This window comes from Ornithorhynchus anatinus, chromosome 2 (genome assembly GCF_004115215.2).
Source record: "Ornithorhynchus anatinus isolate Pmale09 chromosome 2, mOrnAna1.pri.v4, whole genome shotgun sequence".
Taxonomy (NCBI): Eukaryota; Metazoa; Chordata; class Mammalia; order Monotremata; family Ornithorhynchidae; genus Ornithorhynchus; species Ornithorhynchus anatinus.
In genome coordinates, this window is record NC_041729.1 from 151,083,585 (window position 1) to 151,103,255 (window position 19,671).

General features: G+C 44.1%; 1 protein-coding gene across 5 annotated transcripts in view; it reads right to left on the bottom strand.

Moving 5' to 3' along the window:
• The window catches only part of PRICKLE1 (prickle planar cell polarity protein 1), a 162,698-nt gene that overhangs the window by 13,889 nt on the left and 129,138 nt on the right, over positions 1-19,671 (bottom strand). Inside the window, exon 1 of one of the 5 annotated variants that reach the window (XM_029057742.2) lies at positions 18,747-18,767. The exons of the other annotated variants lie outside the window; for them this stretch is intronic. The gene's annotated coding sequence lies outside the window, so the exon portion shown is untranslated. Of the gene's footprint in view, positions 1-18,746; positions 18,768-19,671 lie in introns of those variants that run through there. 5 annotated transcript variants of the gene reach the window in all.

The following is a 19,671-nucleotide window of genomic DNA, read 5'->3' on the forward strand; positions in this document are numbered from 1 at the left end:
AATAAATACGATTGACTGACTTCCCTTCTGAAGGAAAAAGAGGCAGCTCCATAGGTGTGTGGTACGAGCCTAAGGCCAGTGCTTAGTACAGTGCTCAAGCACTTAGTACAGTGCTTTGCACACAGTAAGTGCTCAATAAATATGATTGAATGAATAAACGGTCATGGGAGAGGCACCTATAGCCTTGATTCATCTTAATTTTTTGCTTCCATCTTCATCTTGGAATGGTGTTTTTCTCTAAATATGGCAAAGGCAAGGAATAGATATTATCCATGATGAGGGAAACTGAGGCACTAGATTTAAATGGTAAATCCCCCTTTGCAAACAACAGGCCAGCAACAAAGCCAGGAGAACTTGGGTCTTGACACCCAGAAGTGTGTTTTGTTCATTCTGTGCTACTGGGCAAGTTGCTCAGAGTGTACCCTGACTCTAATCAAAGCAAAGACAGTTGGGAATCTTGGGCTCTTCAACCTCCAAATGCCCTGTCAGATTATACCCACTGCCCTGCCTGGGGTCACTGAAATCTGGAATTTCATTGAGGAGAATGTGTCTCTTATCCAGAACTATCTTTCTTATTTTATTAGCATTTCTGGGCATTGTATAAAACTTAGGGAAGCAGCAGAGAAGCAGAAGCTCGGTGGAAAGAGCACAGGCTCAGGAGTCAGAGGTCATGGGTTCTAATCCCCGATCTGCCACCTGTCAGCTGACTTTGGGCAAGTCACTTCACTTCTCGGTGTCTCAGTTACCTCATCTGTAAAATGGTGATTAAGACTGTGAGCCTCATTTGGGACAATCTGATTACCCTGTATCTACCCCAGCACTTAGAACAGTGCTTGGCACATATTAAGCGCTTAGCAAATACCAACATTATTATTAGTGGCTAGAGCACGGGCCTAACAGTAAGGACGACCTGGGATCTGCTCCCAGCTCTGCCACTTGTCTGCTGTGACCTTGGGCAGGTCACTTAACTACTCTGTGCCTCTTTTTCTTCGCCTGTATAATGGGGATTAAGATTGTGAGCCCCATGTGGGCACAGACTTTTTTCCAAACTGATTAGCTTGTACCTACACCAGTGCTTAGTACAGTGGCTGGCACATAATAAGCACTTAAATACTATTTTTTTAAAAAAAGGAATGGGAAGACTGGAGGCCAGTATGAGCTAATCAAATATCAACATTTGGAGGAGTTTGAGCTGGAGACCTGCATACCTGCTTGAACTGTGGCTCTACACAGCAGTGCAGTTGTGGACTGGTAATTAAATGTTTCTACATGTTAAGGGTTGGATACAGAGCAGGTCACGATCACTCACTCACTTGCAGCTATACATCAGTCCTCTTCAGTTGAACTAAAACAGAAAGTGGAGTGCTGATTTCTATCTCCCACTGCTAACAATGACACTAATACCTCCGGATTCTGTCTAGTTGAAATAACTCTTGCCTTTCTAAGCTTAGTTGAGAATCTAAATTGCCAAACACCAGTGAGGGTTGCTTGGCTAGGTAGGCTTCTTCGCAAATATGGGTAGGGGAGGGGAGAAGTAGCGTGGCCTAGCGGAAAGGGCAGAGGCCTGGGCGTCACAGGACCTAGTTCTAATTCCGGCTCACCAAATAATATTGACTGATTGCAGGTTCATAGATAGGTTCACAGCTGCCACTTGTCAGCTGTGTGATTGTGGGCAAGTCACTTCACTTCTCGGTGCTTCAGTTACCTCATCTGTAAAATGGGGATTAAGACTGTGAGCCCCACGTGGGACAACCTGATTCCCCTGTGTCTACCCCAGCGCTTAGAACAGTGCTCTGCACATAGTAAGCGCTTAACAAATACCATTATTATTATTATTATATTCATTTTTGTTTGAGGTTTGCATTTTGGAAAGGGTTAGAATTTTACACCTAAGTATTGGGAGGCTATTTTTCTAATGGACATGTTTGTGACTGGAGGAATCTGGAAACATACAATAAATGGAATTTAAGTAAGTTCCTTGAGGACAGAAATCACGCTTACCAACTATATACTATTCTTGGCACTTAATACAGTACTCTGCACAAAGTAACTGCTCAGTACATATTATCGATTGATTGAGCGCTGCAAGCACTAGGGGAAAAGTACAGCCAAAACAAGAACACCCAGCTTCTACCCTCTAGGAATTTACAAATTAAGATTACATAGATTATTCCTACTGGGAAGCCTGGTGGATAGTGTGTCCTAAATTCCAGCCTTACTCTGCGGCCCCTCCTTTGAAATCACTAGCCTACATTCAATTCCAGAAGAATGTAAGGAGCAGGTTATGTCCCTAGGGAACGTCTCTGCTTCCTGTCATACCTTGAGGTAGGGCACAGCCAGATCAATAGTGAGAATAGCAACTGGTTCAATTCACCAGTTATATAGGCATGCGTTCACTTTGGAATAAGTAAACTGATTTTTCCTGAGTGGGAGTGGGAGAAGAGGAAAGGAGGGCTAGGATCTGCTCATAACCAGACTGGGTAAAAATAATAATAATAATTTTGGTATTTAAGCACCTCCTATGTGCTAGGCACTGTACTAAGCACAGGGGTAGATATAAGCAAATCGGGTTGTACACAGTCCCTGTCTCACATGGGGCTCAATCTCAATCCCCATTTTACAGATGAGGTAACTGAGGCCCAGAGAAGTAAAGTGACTTTCCCAAGGTCACAAAGCAAAGAAGTGGTGGAGCTGGGAGTAGAGCCCATGACCCTCTGAATCCCAGACCCATGCTCTGTCCACTATGCCACGCTGCTTCTCTGAGTCAAGTAAAGAGAATGAGCGACACTGGGATGGCCAAACAGCCTCTGCCCGGACAGCTGAAACCAAGAAACCAAAAGCAAGGAAGGCAGAGGAAACATTTTAAGGACATGGTAAATGTAGCCTTAGACCATACCGCATCCCAGCTGAAAACTAGGAGTACATCACCGAGGACAGATGGACATGGTACACTCTCATTAAGAAAGGAGCGGCTCTTTACAAACAAAAGCTTGGTAAAGAACCAGAAACAAAGAGGAAAATAAATCAAACATTGCCAAGCTCAGCAAACATTCAAAATAACACGGAATGGAGCAGTCTTTTTATGTGCACGGTGAGACCAGAACTGTGGGCTCTGCATTGGTCTTTTCAGTCATGAACATGTACTCGTAGATGAACTTCACCATCAGTGTTGTCATCTTCAAATACAAAGGACAGATACATGTCTTTCTATCTATCTAGTTATCTAGAGAGAAACAGCATGGAGTAGGGAAGTGGCAAGGAATAGAGCCCGGGTTTGGAAGTCAGAAGGTCATGGGTCCTAATCCCAGCTCTGACACTTGTCTGCTGTGTGACCTTGGGCAAGTCACTTCACTTCTCTGTGCCTCAGTTACCTCATATTAAGACTGTGAGCCCCTTGTGGGACAGGGACTGCGTCCAACCCAATTTGCTTGTATCCACCCCAGCGCTCAGTACAGTGCCTGGCACCCAGAAAGCACTTAAATACCAGAATTATTATTAATATCTGTAAAACAGAGATTAAGCATGTGAGTCCCAAGTGGAACAGGGACTTTGTCCAACCTGATTAGCTTATCTACCCCAGTGGTTAGAATCATGTTTGGCACAGAGTAAGTGCTTAACAAGTACCACAATAATAATCCTAGATAGCTAGATATATGAAATGGTAATTCATTTTTATTTTTTAATCTTATAAATTTGTCTCCAAGCAGTCAGACTTGAATCAGGCTCCATCACATAGAACTGAACATGAAAGAAATGACAAGTGGGCCCCACTGAAAAAAACACATTCTTAGGAAAGGAGATGGTTTCCAGGCTTAGGGAAGCAGTGAAACCTAGTGGAAAGAGCATGGGCCTAGGAGTCAGAGGACCTGGGCTCTAATCCCAAGTCTGCCAGGTGCCTGTTGGGTGACCTTGGGCAAGTCACTTCACTTCTCCGTGCCTCCATTTCTTCCCCTGTAAAATGGGGACTCAATACCTGTTCTCCCTCCTATTTAAAGACTGTGAACCCCATTTGGGACAGCAATTGTGTCAGATCTGATTAACTTGTATCTACATCAGGAATACAATGCTTGACACATAATAAGCACTTAATATAATGATAATGACAATAACGATGATGGTAGTAATAATAATGGTAAACAGGTTGGGGAGATCTTCGGCACTCCTCCAAACCCTGGTCTTCCTGCTTCTCTATCTCTCGGTGCACTTCCCACCTTCTCTCTGGCTTCCAGTTTTCTCTGTTGCCAAGGGTGTCAGAGTCACCGGCCGTTTGTATTCAAGACTTAGTCATGGGTGTGTACATGGTATATGATCTGGATACCTGATGGTCCAGAAGTTTATTTAGTAGCAAATACGTCATTTATCCCAAGATAATAGAACCCAACTTACTAACTTTATTTGGAAAAAGAAGAAAAAAAATCCAGCACATTCGAGTATTACTTTCAAAACGTAGATTGACCTTCCAATTGAGAGCAAATCTGCTCAGCTCTTAAAATTCTTATTGCTTCAATAATTCTTTAAGTCGATGAAGCAGAAAAAGGAGGACTCTATTCACACAATCGGCAGCACATTCAGGCTAAGACTAGACCGTTTTTAATAACTTCTTAAATCTTCCTGCAAAACCGATGATGTTACAAAATGACAGCTCTTCTAAAACTGTACTTGATTTGAAAAAAACTAAAGTTTCTGGTGCACTCAGACGTACCTTCAGATTTCCTATTCTGCATATTTTAAGCATTATCATAGCTACACTGAAGACTGTACAAGGGCTAAATCATTTCTTCTCCATTCAGGCCTAGAAGTAAAGATTACCTCATTTCTGAGCCTACAGTTTGCAGGTTATGACCTTCCAAACAAGTCATCGTTTTAAACAGGTGCTACTCATTCAACGCTTGAGTTGAGCTTTACAAATATACATACAGAAATACATTTTTCAGGCCAATAAATAACAATTTATTATTTATAAAAGCCCTCACAAAAAAATCCCTCAAATCCCCCTACCTTTTAGTTTTGAAAACTCAAGGGACCACGCAGAAAGGAAAGTGGGGAACTTGAACAGAATAAGTTAAATGATGATTATCACGAAAGTTTGTCCTTTAAGATTCAACTGAATGTTCCAAAACCAACATAGACATGTTGTTTGAGGGGAGCGGGGTGGTTTTGGGGGCAGTTTATGGAATTTGTGAAATGCTTGATACAACCAAATCAGGTTGGACATAGTCCCTGTCCCACAGGGGGCTCACAGTCTTAGTCCCCATTTTACAGAAGACACAAAGAAGTTAAGTGACTTGACCAGGGTCATACATCAGACAGCAGAGCTGGGATTAGAACCCAGGTCCTCTTCTGACTACCAGGGCTGTGCTCTATCCTCTAAGACTGTAAGCCCGTCAGTGGGCAGGGATTGTTTCTATCTGTTGCCGAATTGTACATTCCAAGCGCTTAGTACAGTGCTCTGCACATAGTAAGCGCTCAATAAATACTATTGAATGAATGAATGTTGGCTCCTAGTGTAAATTTATTTTAAAAACTGAAGGAGATAACCTAATGGCACACACAGCAGCTGAAAAGCAACAAATATTTACACTAAGAAATAAAAATACCCCAAAATAAAATTTGATACACGATGAGTTGTTACAGAAATACCACACAGATGTAGATTGCCAATCATGAACTACTTTAGCAGCTGTACTGCCTGATTAGCTTTTTTTAGATGTAAATTTTTAAAGAGAAAATAATTCAATCTCACAGGGGCATGATTTTTTCATAGTCATTCCTGTTTGTTGAAAAATACCATGGTCTTACAAACTACTTCAATCAATTAATAGCATTTATTGAGTGCTTACTCTGTGCGGAGCACTGAACTAAGCACTTGGACAGTATAATAGAGTAAGAAGACATAATCCACGGTCTCACAGCTGACTAGACATCGACAGCGCCCAACAACAAAGAGAACTCTATCAACTCCTCTTGGATTTCACTATTTGGGATAGATATCCGACTAGATACGACGGTCCTAAACCCACTTGGATTCCATTGTCTTTTCACCAAGATTGAGTTTCCTCCTTGGGGACATCCCAAAAATGGCAGGAAAAATTTACAATCCAGATATGTCTAATTCCAGTTTGGTAATGCTTCCTGCCTGATGCCCATATTTGGAGAAAGCTTCTTCTTTTATTTTTTGAAGGGTGAATTGAGATGCTGGAACTTCATCCCAGGAACTATTACCATTATTAAAGACCAGTGCTGTAAAGAGCCTATATATTTTTTTAATGGTACTTGTTAAATGCTTAGTATGTGCCAGGCACAGTACTGAGGGCTGGGGTAAGCACAAGGTAATCAGAACCGCCGGCCTCTGTCCCACCCACACAGGGCTCACGCTCTAAAGGTGGAGGGAGGAAAAATTAATCTCCATTTTACATATGAGGTCACTGAGAAGTGAAATGACTTGCCCACGGTCCCACAGCAGATAAGTGGCAGACTCAGAATTAGAACTCAGGCCCTCTGCCTCCCAAGACACTAGGCCACGCTGCTTCCCCTATATCTTGACAGGTGTGGAGAGTCATTGTCTGTCGGATATGAGGAAGGAGGACGTTCCAGGCCCGAGGCAGGACTTAGGCGAGAGGCAGGCAGCGAGATAGATGAGACGGAGTTAGAGTGAGTAGGTTGGCATTAGAGGAGCAAAGTGTGCAGGCTGGGTTGGAGTAGGAGGAAAAGTACAGTGTAATAGAGTTGGTAGATCCAATCCCTGTCCATGAGGAGCTTATGGTCTATACTCAAGTCTCAACTCTGCTTCACTTTCCCTATCTTGAAAGCATTATTAAAAGATCCCATCTCCTCCAAAAGGTCTTCCCCGATTAAGCCCTCTTTTCCCCCGGCTCACCCTGCCCCCTTCTGCGTCACCTATGCGCTTGGATCTGTGAACGTTGAGCATTTGCTCTTCACTCCCCACCCTCAACCCTCCAGTACTTACTTATAATCTTCAAATTATATAGTATAAATTATTTACTATATTAATGTCTGTTTCCCCCTCTTGCCTGTAAGGTCACTGTGGGAAGGGAATGTCAAGTCTGTTGTAGTGTACTCTCCAAAATGCTAAGTACAGTTTTCTGCACATTCTAAGCACTCAATAAATACCACTGAATGATTGATTGATTGATTGACTAATTAACCAGTGGGGTCTAAGCAATGCTCGGCCTGAATGGCAAGTGGAGCAGAAAAGGTAATAATACTAATAATAATGATGGAACTTGTTGAGCGCTTACATAGTCTTACTTTGTGCCAAGCACTGTTCTAAGTGCTGGTGTGGGATACAAGGTAATCGGGTTGGACACTGTCCCTGTCCCACTTTAATCCCCATTTTACGGATGAGGTAACTGAGGCCCTTGAGAAGTGAGGTGACTTGCTCAAGGTTGCACAGCAGACAAGTGGCAGAACTGGGATTAGAATCCAGTTCCTTCTGTCTCCCAGGCCCATGCTCTTCTATCCACTAAGCCATGCTGCTTCTCACAAGGTGCTAACCGTATTATCTCGGGCACAGCATGCAAGGGAGTCTCAATGTGACATTCACACCCTTGGATAGAATCTCACTGTCTGCAATTCTGTCTTCAAGTAGAACAGCAACAATACTTGGCAGTTTATATCCCTGGAACCTCTAGATTTTCTTGTATGGTATTTGTTAAGCGCTTACTATGTGTCAAACACTGTTCTCAGAGCTGGGGTGGATATAAGGTATTTAGGTTGGACACCGCCCCTATACCACATGGGGCTCACCGGCTAAGCGGGAGGGAGAAAAGAAGAACTAAGTCACAGAGAAGTTAAATGACTTGCCCAAGGTCACACAGCACGCATATGGCAGAGCTGGGATTAGAATCCAGGTCCTCTGACTCCCGGGCCCATGCTCTTTCCACTAGGCCATGCTGCTTCCATTTCAGGTATGAGAAAAAAAATCTATTATCTTTTACTCGGAAATGTGTTTTTCTTAAGATTCTCAAGACAGTCCTATACATTCTGTAAGTTTACCTGAATAGATGTGTTATGTCAATGTGTGACAATATTACCATTGTTGGTAATAATCATAATTGTGCTGGTACAATTTCAGAGACATTACCAATGTTAAATGGAAAATGCATCATCATTTAAATCCCAGCATGTCTTTCACTGCAAGTTAAACAGAAATAAGGATCCACCAAATGCTATGCCCTGTTTGAAAGTCAACTACTAATGGTGATTATTAATAACAACAATATTTGTTAATCGCTTACTATGTAGCAAACATTGTACGAAGCACTGGGGTAGACAGAAGATGATCAGGTCAGATACAGTCCCTGCCTACTTGGGCCTTACCGTCTAAGTAGAAGAACCGATTAGGAGACCTCCAATTCATGGTGCAAAACATAATGATCTTAGATAATGTAAAACAAAGTCACATAAACATGATTTTTGAAATATTTCAAGGAGATTTTCTCTGGTTTTACTTTCATGGAATTTAGATCCGGTCCACGTTAGACAGGGAAGGGGGTGGGTGTCAGATGGCAGAGAAATCAAAAAGACTAAGAATAGAAAATAGGTCTTTGAGTTGGATCCCAAGGAGGTCATTGGGAATCTTTTCAAGTGTGATTGGGGGGCGGGGGCAAGGAGGGGGCTGGAAAGTGAGGCACAGAAACCGCACTGGAAAGGATCAAGGAGATTTCTGAATGGCAGGATCAAACGTTGACATGGGGTCAAAGAAAATTTCAGTCAGAGAGTCCAATGGAACTAATGGCTAACCCAAGATGAAGGTACCAGGTCAGTCCCAGGCTTCCCGCTGCCCTACAAGTGGCAGAGGGAGGGATAAAAGGTGGTGCGGATTCTTGGGCAGGGAAGGGAGAGTCTACCGGCAAACATTGTGGCCCATCGGTATGGCCTCCTCCAGCCAAATGCAGCGATGTAGCTTCCAGAGCTCAGGCAGAAAGGACTTCAATCCCACTCTGCCAGGGTGGGCTGGTCGGTCATCCCCCCGAGCCCCTCCAGGGATGGAATTCCACGCCACAGACCGCCACTTGGTCAGCTGAAGCCTTCCCTAGCCTGGGCTGGACTTACGAGAACCCTCTCTTCTCGGTCCCAAGCCGGACCCGATCTGTCCACTGTCAACCTAGATTTTTCAACAATGGGGGTTGCTGAGGGCTTGATTTAGATTCTTTGAAATGTACAGAGTTATGACTTTTAGACAGTGTCAGTCTCCAGAAGAAGTGGGTGTCAGCGGCTAATTCGAAGAACCTAGAAAGGAAAGTCGGGGAGAGGGATGGAGGGTCAGGGAGAGAGATGAAGGTACAAGTGACTTTTTTTAGATAGAAAAAAAACCTGTCCTTGAGGGTATAGAGAAAGGGACCAGGATAGAAACCAATGCAAGAAATAAAAGAGATGGAGGAGGGGAAGGAGAAAAAGCACTTGGCAGAAGGGAAAGAATATCATCAAGTTGAGAGGTTGGAATTAGAAACAGGAGCCATGGTGAAAGTCACAGAGGGCTGAAAAGAAAAACTAAAATCAGAGGCAAGAATGGGAATCAGAACGCATGCCTGTTTCCCTTTAATGAGAATGCAAGATCCTTGCCAAATTTTAGGGCTGGAGTTGCAGCAGAAAAACTGAAGAGTGGGAGTGGGAGGATGAAGGAAAAAATAAAAAGTAAATGAAGGGAAGAGGGAAAGAGAGGAATGGGGGCGGGGGAGGGGGTTGTTTAAAAGGTTGGGGAGAGAACAGGAGTATGTGTGTGGGTGTGCTCTAGGGAAGACACATTTTATAATGCTGAAGGAATGTCTATACGTGTGTTTGTGTCTATGTGTGTGTGTGTGTGTGTGTGTGTGTGTGTGTGTGATGACTATGGAGGCAGTCAGCTAAGTGTTTACCGAAACTTCCCGGATGGGAGATGCATTCAAGAATGGAACCAATCCATACTTCAAGGTTGAAGCAACATGGCCTAGTGGAAAGAGCACTGGCCTGGGAGTCAGAGGACCTGGGTTCTAGTCCCGGCTCCACCGCTTGTCTGCTGTGTGACCTTGGACAAGTCATTTCACTTTTCCATGCCTCAGTAACCTCATTTGAAAAATGGGGATTAAGACTGTGAGCCCTATGTGGGACATGGATGGTATCCAAACCAATTAGCTTGTATCTACACCAACACTTAGTACAGTGCCTGGTATACATCCATCAACTGTATTTACTGAGCACTTACAGTGTGCAAAGCACTGTACTAAATGCTTGGGAAAGTACTAAATAACAGAGTTGGTAGACATGTAAAATGGGGATTAAGACTGTGAGCCTCATGTGGGACAACCTGATTACCCTGTATCTACCCCAGCGCTTAGAACAGTGCTCAGTACATAGTAAGCACTTAAATACCAACATTATTATTATTATTGTCAACTCTCCATATATGTAAATACAGATTGTTACAAGGGGGTATTGCAGGACAAGCATGGTGCTGGAGCATGGAAGAATGGATGAGAATCATCAGGGAATCCTCCCTGACTTTTGTTTCTGGAGGGGGAAGAGGATTTAGTAGAGGAGTGGAAGGACTGGATGCAGACTGACTCAAGAAGCCTCACAGCCACGTGAATGCCAACAGAAACCGGGGCAAAATGTTGAGGAGTTTGCAGGCAACTGTCAGGAGTTTACTCTAGAAGATGATGGGAAGCCATTAGAGGCCTGGGAAAAGCAGACCTCCATGGAAGATAGTGAATGTTTACACTCAGGAAGGAACACTTGATTCTCAAAAATTGCTTTTCCATCTGTTTGGAATGTTTTCTAAAATCTGCACCCAGCCCACTCACCTCTGAAGCCACACACTCCTTAAAATACCTGCTGATACACCGCTCTCTGCCTTTATGAGTCAGGAAACAGATTGAACATGCTTCCGGAAGGGACAAAAATTGATCTGTCCAGAGAAGTGCAGGTTGACCTCAAACTCTTTGACACTGTTGGTTTCCATTATTCTAAAAAGCCTCCAGGAAAGCAAAACTGCCAGAATTTTCTCTTGGCAATTCTTGTTGAGATGTTAATTTGGGTAAATACAACAAGAAAGCAAGGATGAATAGAATCAGGTCACTAAACAAAGAATATCACACTGAGCACACTTCTTCAGCTTCAATGGAGCTTTTTTTTAAAAAAAAAACCCCAAAGGTATTTGTTAATAGTAATGATTATGGTATTTGTTAAGTGCTTACTATGTGCCAGGCACTGTACTAAGCTCTGGGGTGGATACAAGCAAATTGGGTTGGACACAGTCCCAGTCTCAAGTGGGCCATTAAGACTCACAGTCTTACTTCCCATTTAACAGATGAGGTAACTGAGGCAAGAGAAATGAACTGACTTGACCGAGGTCACACAGTTGACAAGTGGCAGAGCCAGGATTAGAACCCAGGTCCTTCTGACTCTCAGACCCATGGTCTATCCACTAGGCCATGCCACGTCTCCTGCTGGAAGTTCTCCTTTCAGAAAAGATGTCTGAGCTTCAGATCTGAGATTTCAGGACAGAATCGCTGAAGAACTTCTGTTGCTAGTGGTTGTCTCGGGCCACCCATTCTTTCCTCCCTGCCAGTGATATTCTTGCTGGGGCATGGAATGTGCAAAGGAGTATATAATGTTGAGGTCCGTGGAGATGAGTGGAGCTGAAATGTCTAACTACAATGTATTTTTAACAATACTTTACATCCATTTACATGCATAGAAGGTAGTGTGACCTAGTGGAAAAGGCACAGGTCAGGGAGTCAGAGGACCTGTGGTCAAACCCCAGCTCTTCCACTTGTCTGCTCTGTGACCTTCGGCAAGTCACAACTTCTCTGTGTCCCAGTTTCCTCATTTGTAAAGTGGGGCTTCAATACCTATTGTGTCTCTTATTTAGACTGTGAGTCCCATGTGGGACAAGGACTTTGCCCCACCTGATTATCTAGTATCTACCACAGTGCTTCATGGAGCACTTGCTACACAGTAAGCACTTTAGAAATATCAGTTATTTTTCTCCCAAACTTCATTTTACATGTCTTTCGAAACAGGTGAGTGGGCTGTGTGCATATTTTAGAAAACATTCTAATGCCAGTCAGTCAGCAGTATTCACAGGGCACCGACTGTGTATATGCTGAGCTCTGTGCTAAGCGCTGGGGAAAGTACAGTAGAGTTAGAAGACCCAATCCCTACCCTTGAGGAGCTTGCATCTAGCAGTTGCTTTTTTTTTTTTTAATCATTATGCTTTGCCCCTGAGAAAGTGGTGGAAAAAAGGGCAAAGAAACTCAAAAATCAAGATACTTGAATTTTCTTCCTAGTTTACTTCAGTAAGTTGTGATAAAGCATTTACAATTATCATTGGCTTGGCAAATTAATATATTGTTCGACTAACCCCCTAGTTACAGTGGACTGAACCAAGCGTTTGGGAAACACAAAGCAAGCAAGCTACATACAACCTGGAGATTCAGTTATTATAATATGACCCCGACAATCCAATGTTTTAGGCAGGATGCCTAAAATAGATTTAGAAGTTATGGTCTCTTCACCATCAGCTAAAATTGGGGAATTAAGAAGTCTTGCATCAATTTTAAAGAAAGAACAATTTACAAAAATGATTTAAGAAACCCCTGATCAATGGTATTTACTGAGCCCTTACTGTGTGCAGAACACTGTACTAAGCGCTTGGGAGAGTACAGAGTTGGTAGACACATTCCCTGCCCACAATGAGCTGACATTCCAGAGAATGCAAAGTTTGAAGGTGTTAAGAGGTGTTCAGATAGAAGTGGCCGGCAAGGAGGTACTTTGTGAAACCAAGAAGACTGGCTCAATCTACGCTGGACAAATTCTTCACTCAAGTTGAAAAACCACTGCCAAAATCAGCAGAACCAGCTTCTACTCTTTCAGCCTCTGTAAAGACTCATCATCATACTCCAAACTCCTTATTTAATATTGGGGTATTATGCTTTGAAGTCCTTTAACAAATATTAATCAAGAGTAGTAGAACCAGAGTAAGCTTCCTGTGACCAGGGAATATGATAATAATAATAATAATGATAATGACGGTATTTGTTAATCGCTTAATATGTGCCGAGCACTGTTCTAAGTGCTGGATGTCCACCAACTCTTATATTTTACTCTTCACAGTGCTTAGTACAGTGCCCTGCATAAACACTCAATAAACACTACTGACTGATTGAGAAGCAGAAACATTTACTGAGCAGCTTTTCGGTGTGGGGCGCTGTAGTAGGAACTTGGGAAGTACAGAATATCAAAATGGCAGGTTCCCTGTAAATAAAAACTTACATACTAATCATTCAATCAATCATGGGTATTTGAGTGTTCACTGTATGCAGAACACTGTACTAAGCACTTGGGAGAGCACAATACCCTCCTAGTTCACTAGTAGGTAGAGCTGATCCTTGCCCATGAGAAGCTTACAGTCTAGAGGAAAAAACAAACATTAAAAGAAATTTCAGGTGGACATGTGGGGTTAGGGGAAGGTTAAATATCAAGTGCTCGAGGTGGAAAAGGCCCAAGTGCCTAGGGAAGGCTAAGAGGGAAGTGAGGGTCTGCTTAGTTGGGGAATCCTGCTTTTGGAGATGGGATTTTAGTAGGGCTTTAAAGATGGGGAGAGAGGTGGTCTGTCAGATACGAAGGGAGAATGAGTTCCACTCCACAGGGAAACAAGAAAAATGTGAAGTGCTAGGGCTGGTTGAATGGAGATTATGGCCCACGGTATTGGGAAACCGACCAGGGAAAGCTTGTTGAAAGATTTGGGATTTTAAGAGGGATTCTGAATGTGTGGTGAGCTGCGTCGGGGACGGCTGGGGTCTGTATCATGTGGGAAGGGATGGAGGGCCAAGCCGAGCATGAGGACGGAGGCAAGAGAGAAGAGAGCGAAGTACAGCTGGAAGGCTGGCTTGGGAAGAGTGAAGACGTTGAGTTGGAGTTGGCGAGTGATAAGAACATATTGGAAAGGTGGGGTCGAATGACCAAGAACCTCGAAGCTGATGGTGAGGAGCTCATGTTTAATAAGGAGAGGGACTGAGAGTCAGTGGTGGGCTTTGAAGAGAGGAGAGAAATGGGTCCAATTAATGCTGGAGGAAGATGATCCGTGTAGCAGTGTAAAGTATGGATTGGATGGGGGCTGGGAGGCCGGCGAGGAGGCCTTGAAATAGTCCAGCAAAAGGCAAGACTAGAGCTTATACCAGGGTGGTAACACTTTGGGAGGAGAGGAAGGGGTGAATGTGGCAGAGGCTGTGTATGAAAATCCTGCAGGACTGAATGTGAGAGTAGCAATCCATGGTATTTCCTGAGCAGCTGGGTGCAGAGGATCGTACTAAGGTCTTGGGAAAATAAATTACAGTAGAATCAATGGACCCGATCCCTGCCCACAAGGAGCTTAAACTCTGAGGAAGGGGCAGACAAAATAAATTATAGATTGAGGAAGTAGCAGAACATCAGACTGTGTACCCAAGTGTCGTGGGGCTGAGGTGAGTGTCAGAGTGGTTAAGTGGTACACAGCCAAGTGCAGAGTGGACGGGGGGGTGGGGTGGAGGGCGAGGATAGGGAGGTCATGGTCAGGGAGAGTTGCAAGATACAAGAGTCAAGGATGATGTCAAGACTATAGATGGGAAAGATGGAGACAGCAAAGTTGGGGGAAGATGAAGAATTCTATTTTAGACATGATGGGTTTGAAAACCGGGTGCCTAATGGAAAGACCAAGGACCTGGGAGTCCAAGGACCTGAGTTCTAATTCCAGTTCCACCACCCGTCTGCCGTATGACTTTGGGAAAGTTACTTAACTTCTCTGTGTTTCAGTTGCTTCAATTGGAGATTTCTTCAATGCAAGAGGAGATGTGGGATTGCAGGTCAGGGGAGAGGTCAGGGCTAGAGAAAAGGATTTGGTTCAGACCAGCCCCTTCCCCGCAGTATGACCCGAGGAAAGTCACCTGAACTGTAAGCCTGTTGTGGGCAGGGAATGTATGTGTTAACTGTTATAGCGTACTCTCCCAAACTCTTGGAACAGTGCTTTGCACACAGTAAGCACTCGATATATATGACCTGAATGAATCGGATACTCTGTCCTTCACTTTCTTCATCTGTAAAAATGGAAATTAAATACTTGTTCTCATTCTCCCACAGCCTGTGAGCCCCACAGAAGAGAGAGGGATGGGGTCTGATCCGACCGCACTGTATTACCACTTGCTTAGTACAGTGTTTGGCACATAGTAAGTCTCTGTATTGAATCACCACATGCTTAAAACAGTGTTTGGCAAGTAATAAGTCTTTAACTAACACCACAATCATTAATGAAGGCAGTATGCAGTTGCATTCATTACAAATTTTCAAATGCCAAAGTGCTCTCATGATAGATAACTCCAAGAGCTAAAAATAAGCAATTATTTGCTTCAGCTGTAACCACATGACTCTTTTTGAACCAACAGCAGTCAAGTGTAAAAAATAGGTCATATTCTGCTTTTGCAGCAAGGGTTTCTAAACCACTATGGCCAAAGCCAAAAAGATACTTTATTTGGGATCCAATCGATATTAGTTATTTAGAGTCTTGGAGTCACTCAAAATTGACTCCATTTCAGCACCACCACCCACACCAGCATAATTAGTCTTCGAGGTCTTGTAATTGAAGTAGAAAGATTTGAAAACAAAAACTCATACCCCTCAATCCTTGTTGAACGAGTCACTTTAAACTCAATTTCTATATACCATAAAATTATCGGATCATTATGGGAAACCATTCCTTGTGCTGGATCAAACTCAGGGAGCCGGAAACCTTCTGATCCCCGATAAACTAGTCAAGGGTCAAGATTTCTGAAGCCGCTCAGACAAACCTTTCCTTGCACATCTCCTGCTGTTTGACTCTGTCCTGCGAGGCAAATTGTTTAACAACTTCTTTGTTACACTGCTTGTTAACAAGGCAATAGGGAGTACAAGATGCATATCACATGTAACCATTTACAATGCATGGTCACTCTTAACCCCAAAGGATGAAGACTAGGGGGTTAAATAAGCAGGTGAATGGAATGGTCATAGTTCAGCATCACAAAAGAAAGTAATATCATTCATTCATTCGATCGTATTTATTGAGCGCTTACTGTGGGCAGAGCGCACCTGGCCCCGGTTCAGAAATCTACATAATCTATTTCGTTTGTTTCAATCTTGCTGAGGCACAGTAAAATTCAGTTAGCACTTTTTCTTTTCCATGAATGTTATTTTGTTTTACCTTCAAGTTAAAAAGTGAGCCTAAATGGGGGAGGTCATGGAAGAAACTATGCTTCTCTACTCTATCTTAGAGTCCAGTAGAGAGTATTGATCAGTCGTATTTATTGAGGGTTTACTGTGTGCACAGGACTGTACTAAACGCTTGGGAGAGTACAACACAACAATATAACGGACTTATTCCCTGCATACAACGAGTTTCCTGTCTGGAGGTGGGGGGGGGGGGTGTTAAGGGGGAGTCAGACATGAATATAAATAAATTACGGATATGTACATAAGTCCTGGGGGGCGGGGAGGGGACATGAATAAGGGAACCAGTCAGGGCGAGGCAGAAGAGAGTGGGAAAAGAGGAAAGGAGAGCTTAGTCAGGGAAGGCCTCCCTGGAGGAAATGTGCCTTCAGTAAGACTTTGGATGGTGGAGAGAATATCAGTGGATGAGAACTCTAGAGGTGGAGGTGTTATGGTAATTAAGCCCTCGTTTTTCAATTTAATTCAAACAAATTTTCCATTATGTATCAGCAATTAAATCGTCGTATGAAAAAAATATAAAAAGGTAATCCGAGAACGACTGCACAAGGCATCTCTCCTTTAAAACAACTTCACAACTGGCAGCAATAATAATAGCAGTGCTTAGAACAGTGCTTGGCACCTAGTGAGCACTTAAATACCATGATTTAGTAGTGGGCCGTTTGATAGTGTCCCTATTTCTAAGCTATGGGTTTGAGAAGCAGCGTGGTTCAGTGGAAAGAGCCCGGGCTTGGGAGTCAGAGGTCATGGGTTCTAATCCCTGCTCTGCCAATTGTCAGCTGTGTGACTTTGGGTAAATCACTTAACTTCTCTGGGCCTCAATTCCCTCATCTGTAAAATGGGGATGAAGACTGTGAGCCCCACATGGGACAACCTGATCACCTTGTATCCCCCCACAGCTTTGCACGTAGTAAGCACTTAACAAATACCATCATTATTATTACTATTTCTCAGCAGTGGGATGGGGGGGTGATTTCTCCCCTGCGCATGCATCTGATGGTGCCATCAACTTTTGGGTTTGAATGTGTCCTTTTGAGAGGTTAAAATATGCCAATGTGGCGAATCGCAGCAAGTCTCCAGAAGCGGCTGCTTCCAAAAGGAGGAGGCAGGATGGCACAGAGTGGTGTCCTTTGGCAAAGTTAGGGCTTTGGGGGTAGGGGGGAGGAGTTGAGGAGGGCAAACCACAGGCGGGGGATTTAGGAGAAGCGGCTCCGCCCCCTGGACTAATAATAATACTGATAATGGCATTTATTATTAGTAGTATGGTACTTGTTAATTGCTTACTATGTGCCAAACACTGTTCTAAGCGCTGGGGTAGATACAAAGTAATCAGGTTGCCCCACTTGGGGCTCACCATCTTAATCTCGACTTTACAGATGAGGGAATTGAGGCAAGGAGAAGTGAAGTGGCTTGCCCAAGGTCACACAGCAGACAAGTGTTGGAGGGGGGGATTAGAACCCACATCCTCTGATTCCCAAGCCCATGCTCTTGCCACTGAACCACGCTGCTTCTCTAATTTATTCAGCACTGACTATGTTCCAGGCACTGTCCTAAGCGCTGGAGTGGATACAAGCAAATCAGGTGAGACAAGATCCCTGCCCACCTGGGGCTCACAGTCTTCACCCCCATTTTCCAGAGGAGAGAAGTGAGGCCCAGGGAAGTGAAATGACCCTCCCACGGCCACACGGCAGACAAGTGAAGGACCTGGACTAGGAAGGCCCATTGTTATTTTTCCACAATAGGGTGCACGGATGAAGAAAAAAACAAAAACCAACCAAACACCAAAAACGAATGGATGGTTACAGTTCCTTATTGATTTTTTTAAAAATTTCTATTTTCAACAACGGCTGTAGGAAACAGCAGCCAGACTCGAATCCAATGTACACAAGGACTCAGGTTTCTCGCCCCGTCACCTGTTGGCTCCCGAACAACACTCTTCTTTGTTAAGACTTACAGCCCGCACTGGAAACAAGTTTCCAGAGAAAACACTCCGAGAAAGTGTTTGAGAAGGCCCAAGACTGGAGTTGTAAAAACAAAATGCCACGCGGACCCAGGTTAACACTGACACGGACTGATGCGACCTTAACGGGATGAAACAAACAAACAAAAAAATGTGGGTGTCTGTTAAAAAATCTCTTAAGGAGTTTTTTTTTTTAATCAACTTCATAAATTGGGGTCAAAAGAAGCATTAGGACTTGGTGGCAAGAGCCCGGCCTTGGGAGTCAGAGGACGTGGGTTCTAATCCCCCCCTCCGCCCCCTGTCCGCTCTGTGACCTGGGGCAAGCCGCTTCACTTCTCTGGGCCTCAGTTCCCTCACCTGGAAGATGGGGATGAAGACTGTGAGCTCCATGGTGGGGTGGGCAACATGACTGGCTTGTTTTTGTTCGTTCATTCCATTGTATTTATTGAGGGTTTACTGTGTGCAACGCACTGTACTAAGCACTCGGACAGTACAATTCGGCAACGGATAATAATAATAATAATAATGTTGGTATTTGTTAAGCACTTACTATGTGCAGAGCACTGTTCTCAGCGCCGCTCCGCTCCTCTGCTGCCCACTTCCTCACCGTCCCTCGGTCTCGCCTATCCCGCCGTCGACCCCTGGGCCACGTCCTCCCGCCGTCCTGGAACGCCCTCCCTCCTCACCTCCGCCAAACCGATTCTCTTCTCTTCAAAACCCTACTTAAAACTCACCTCCTCCAAGAGGCCTTCCCAGACTGAGCTCCTCTTCTCCCTCTACTACCCCCCCTTCACCTCTCCGCAGCTTAACCCTCTTTTCCCCCTTTCCCTCTGCACCTCCCCCTCTCCCTTCCCATCCCCTCAGCACTGTGCTCGTCCGCTCAACTGTATATATTTTCGTTACCCTATTTATTTTGTTAATGAAATGTACATCGCCTCGATTCTATTTAGTTGCCATTGTTTTTACGAGATGTTCTTCCCCTCGACTCTATTTATCGCCATCGTTCTCGTCTGTCCGTCTCCCCCGATCAGACCGTAAGCCCGTCAAACGGCAGGGACTGTCTCTATCTGTTGCTGACTTGTTCATTCCAAGCGCTTAGTACAGTGCTCTGCACATAGTAAGCGCTCAATAAATACTATTGAATGAATACAGGGGAATGAGGTGGTCCCACGTGAGGCTCACAGTCATCATCCCCAGTTTACAGATGAGGGAACTGAGGCACAGAGAAGTGAAGTGACTTGCCCACAGTCACACAGCTGACAAGGGGCAGAGTCGGGATAGAGACAATCCCTGCCCACAGCAGGCTTACAGTGTGCAGGGGGGAAGACATGGACATCCAAACAAGAGGTATCACTATTAATTTATAGATATATATGCATATCTATCGATAATATCTATATCTATCTACATATAGATACCTATATACATAAATGCTGTGTGGCGGGGGGGAGAGGGAGGGAGAAGAGCAAAGGGAA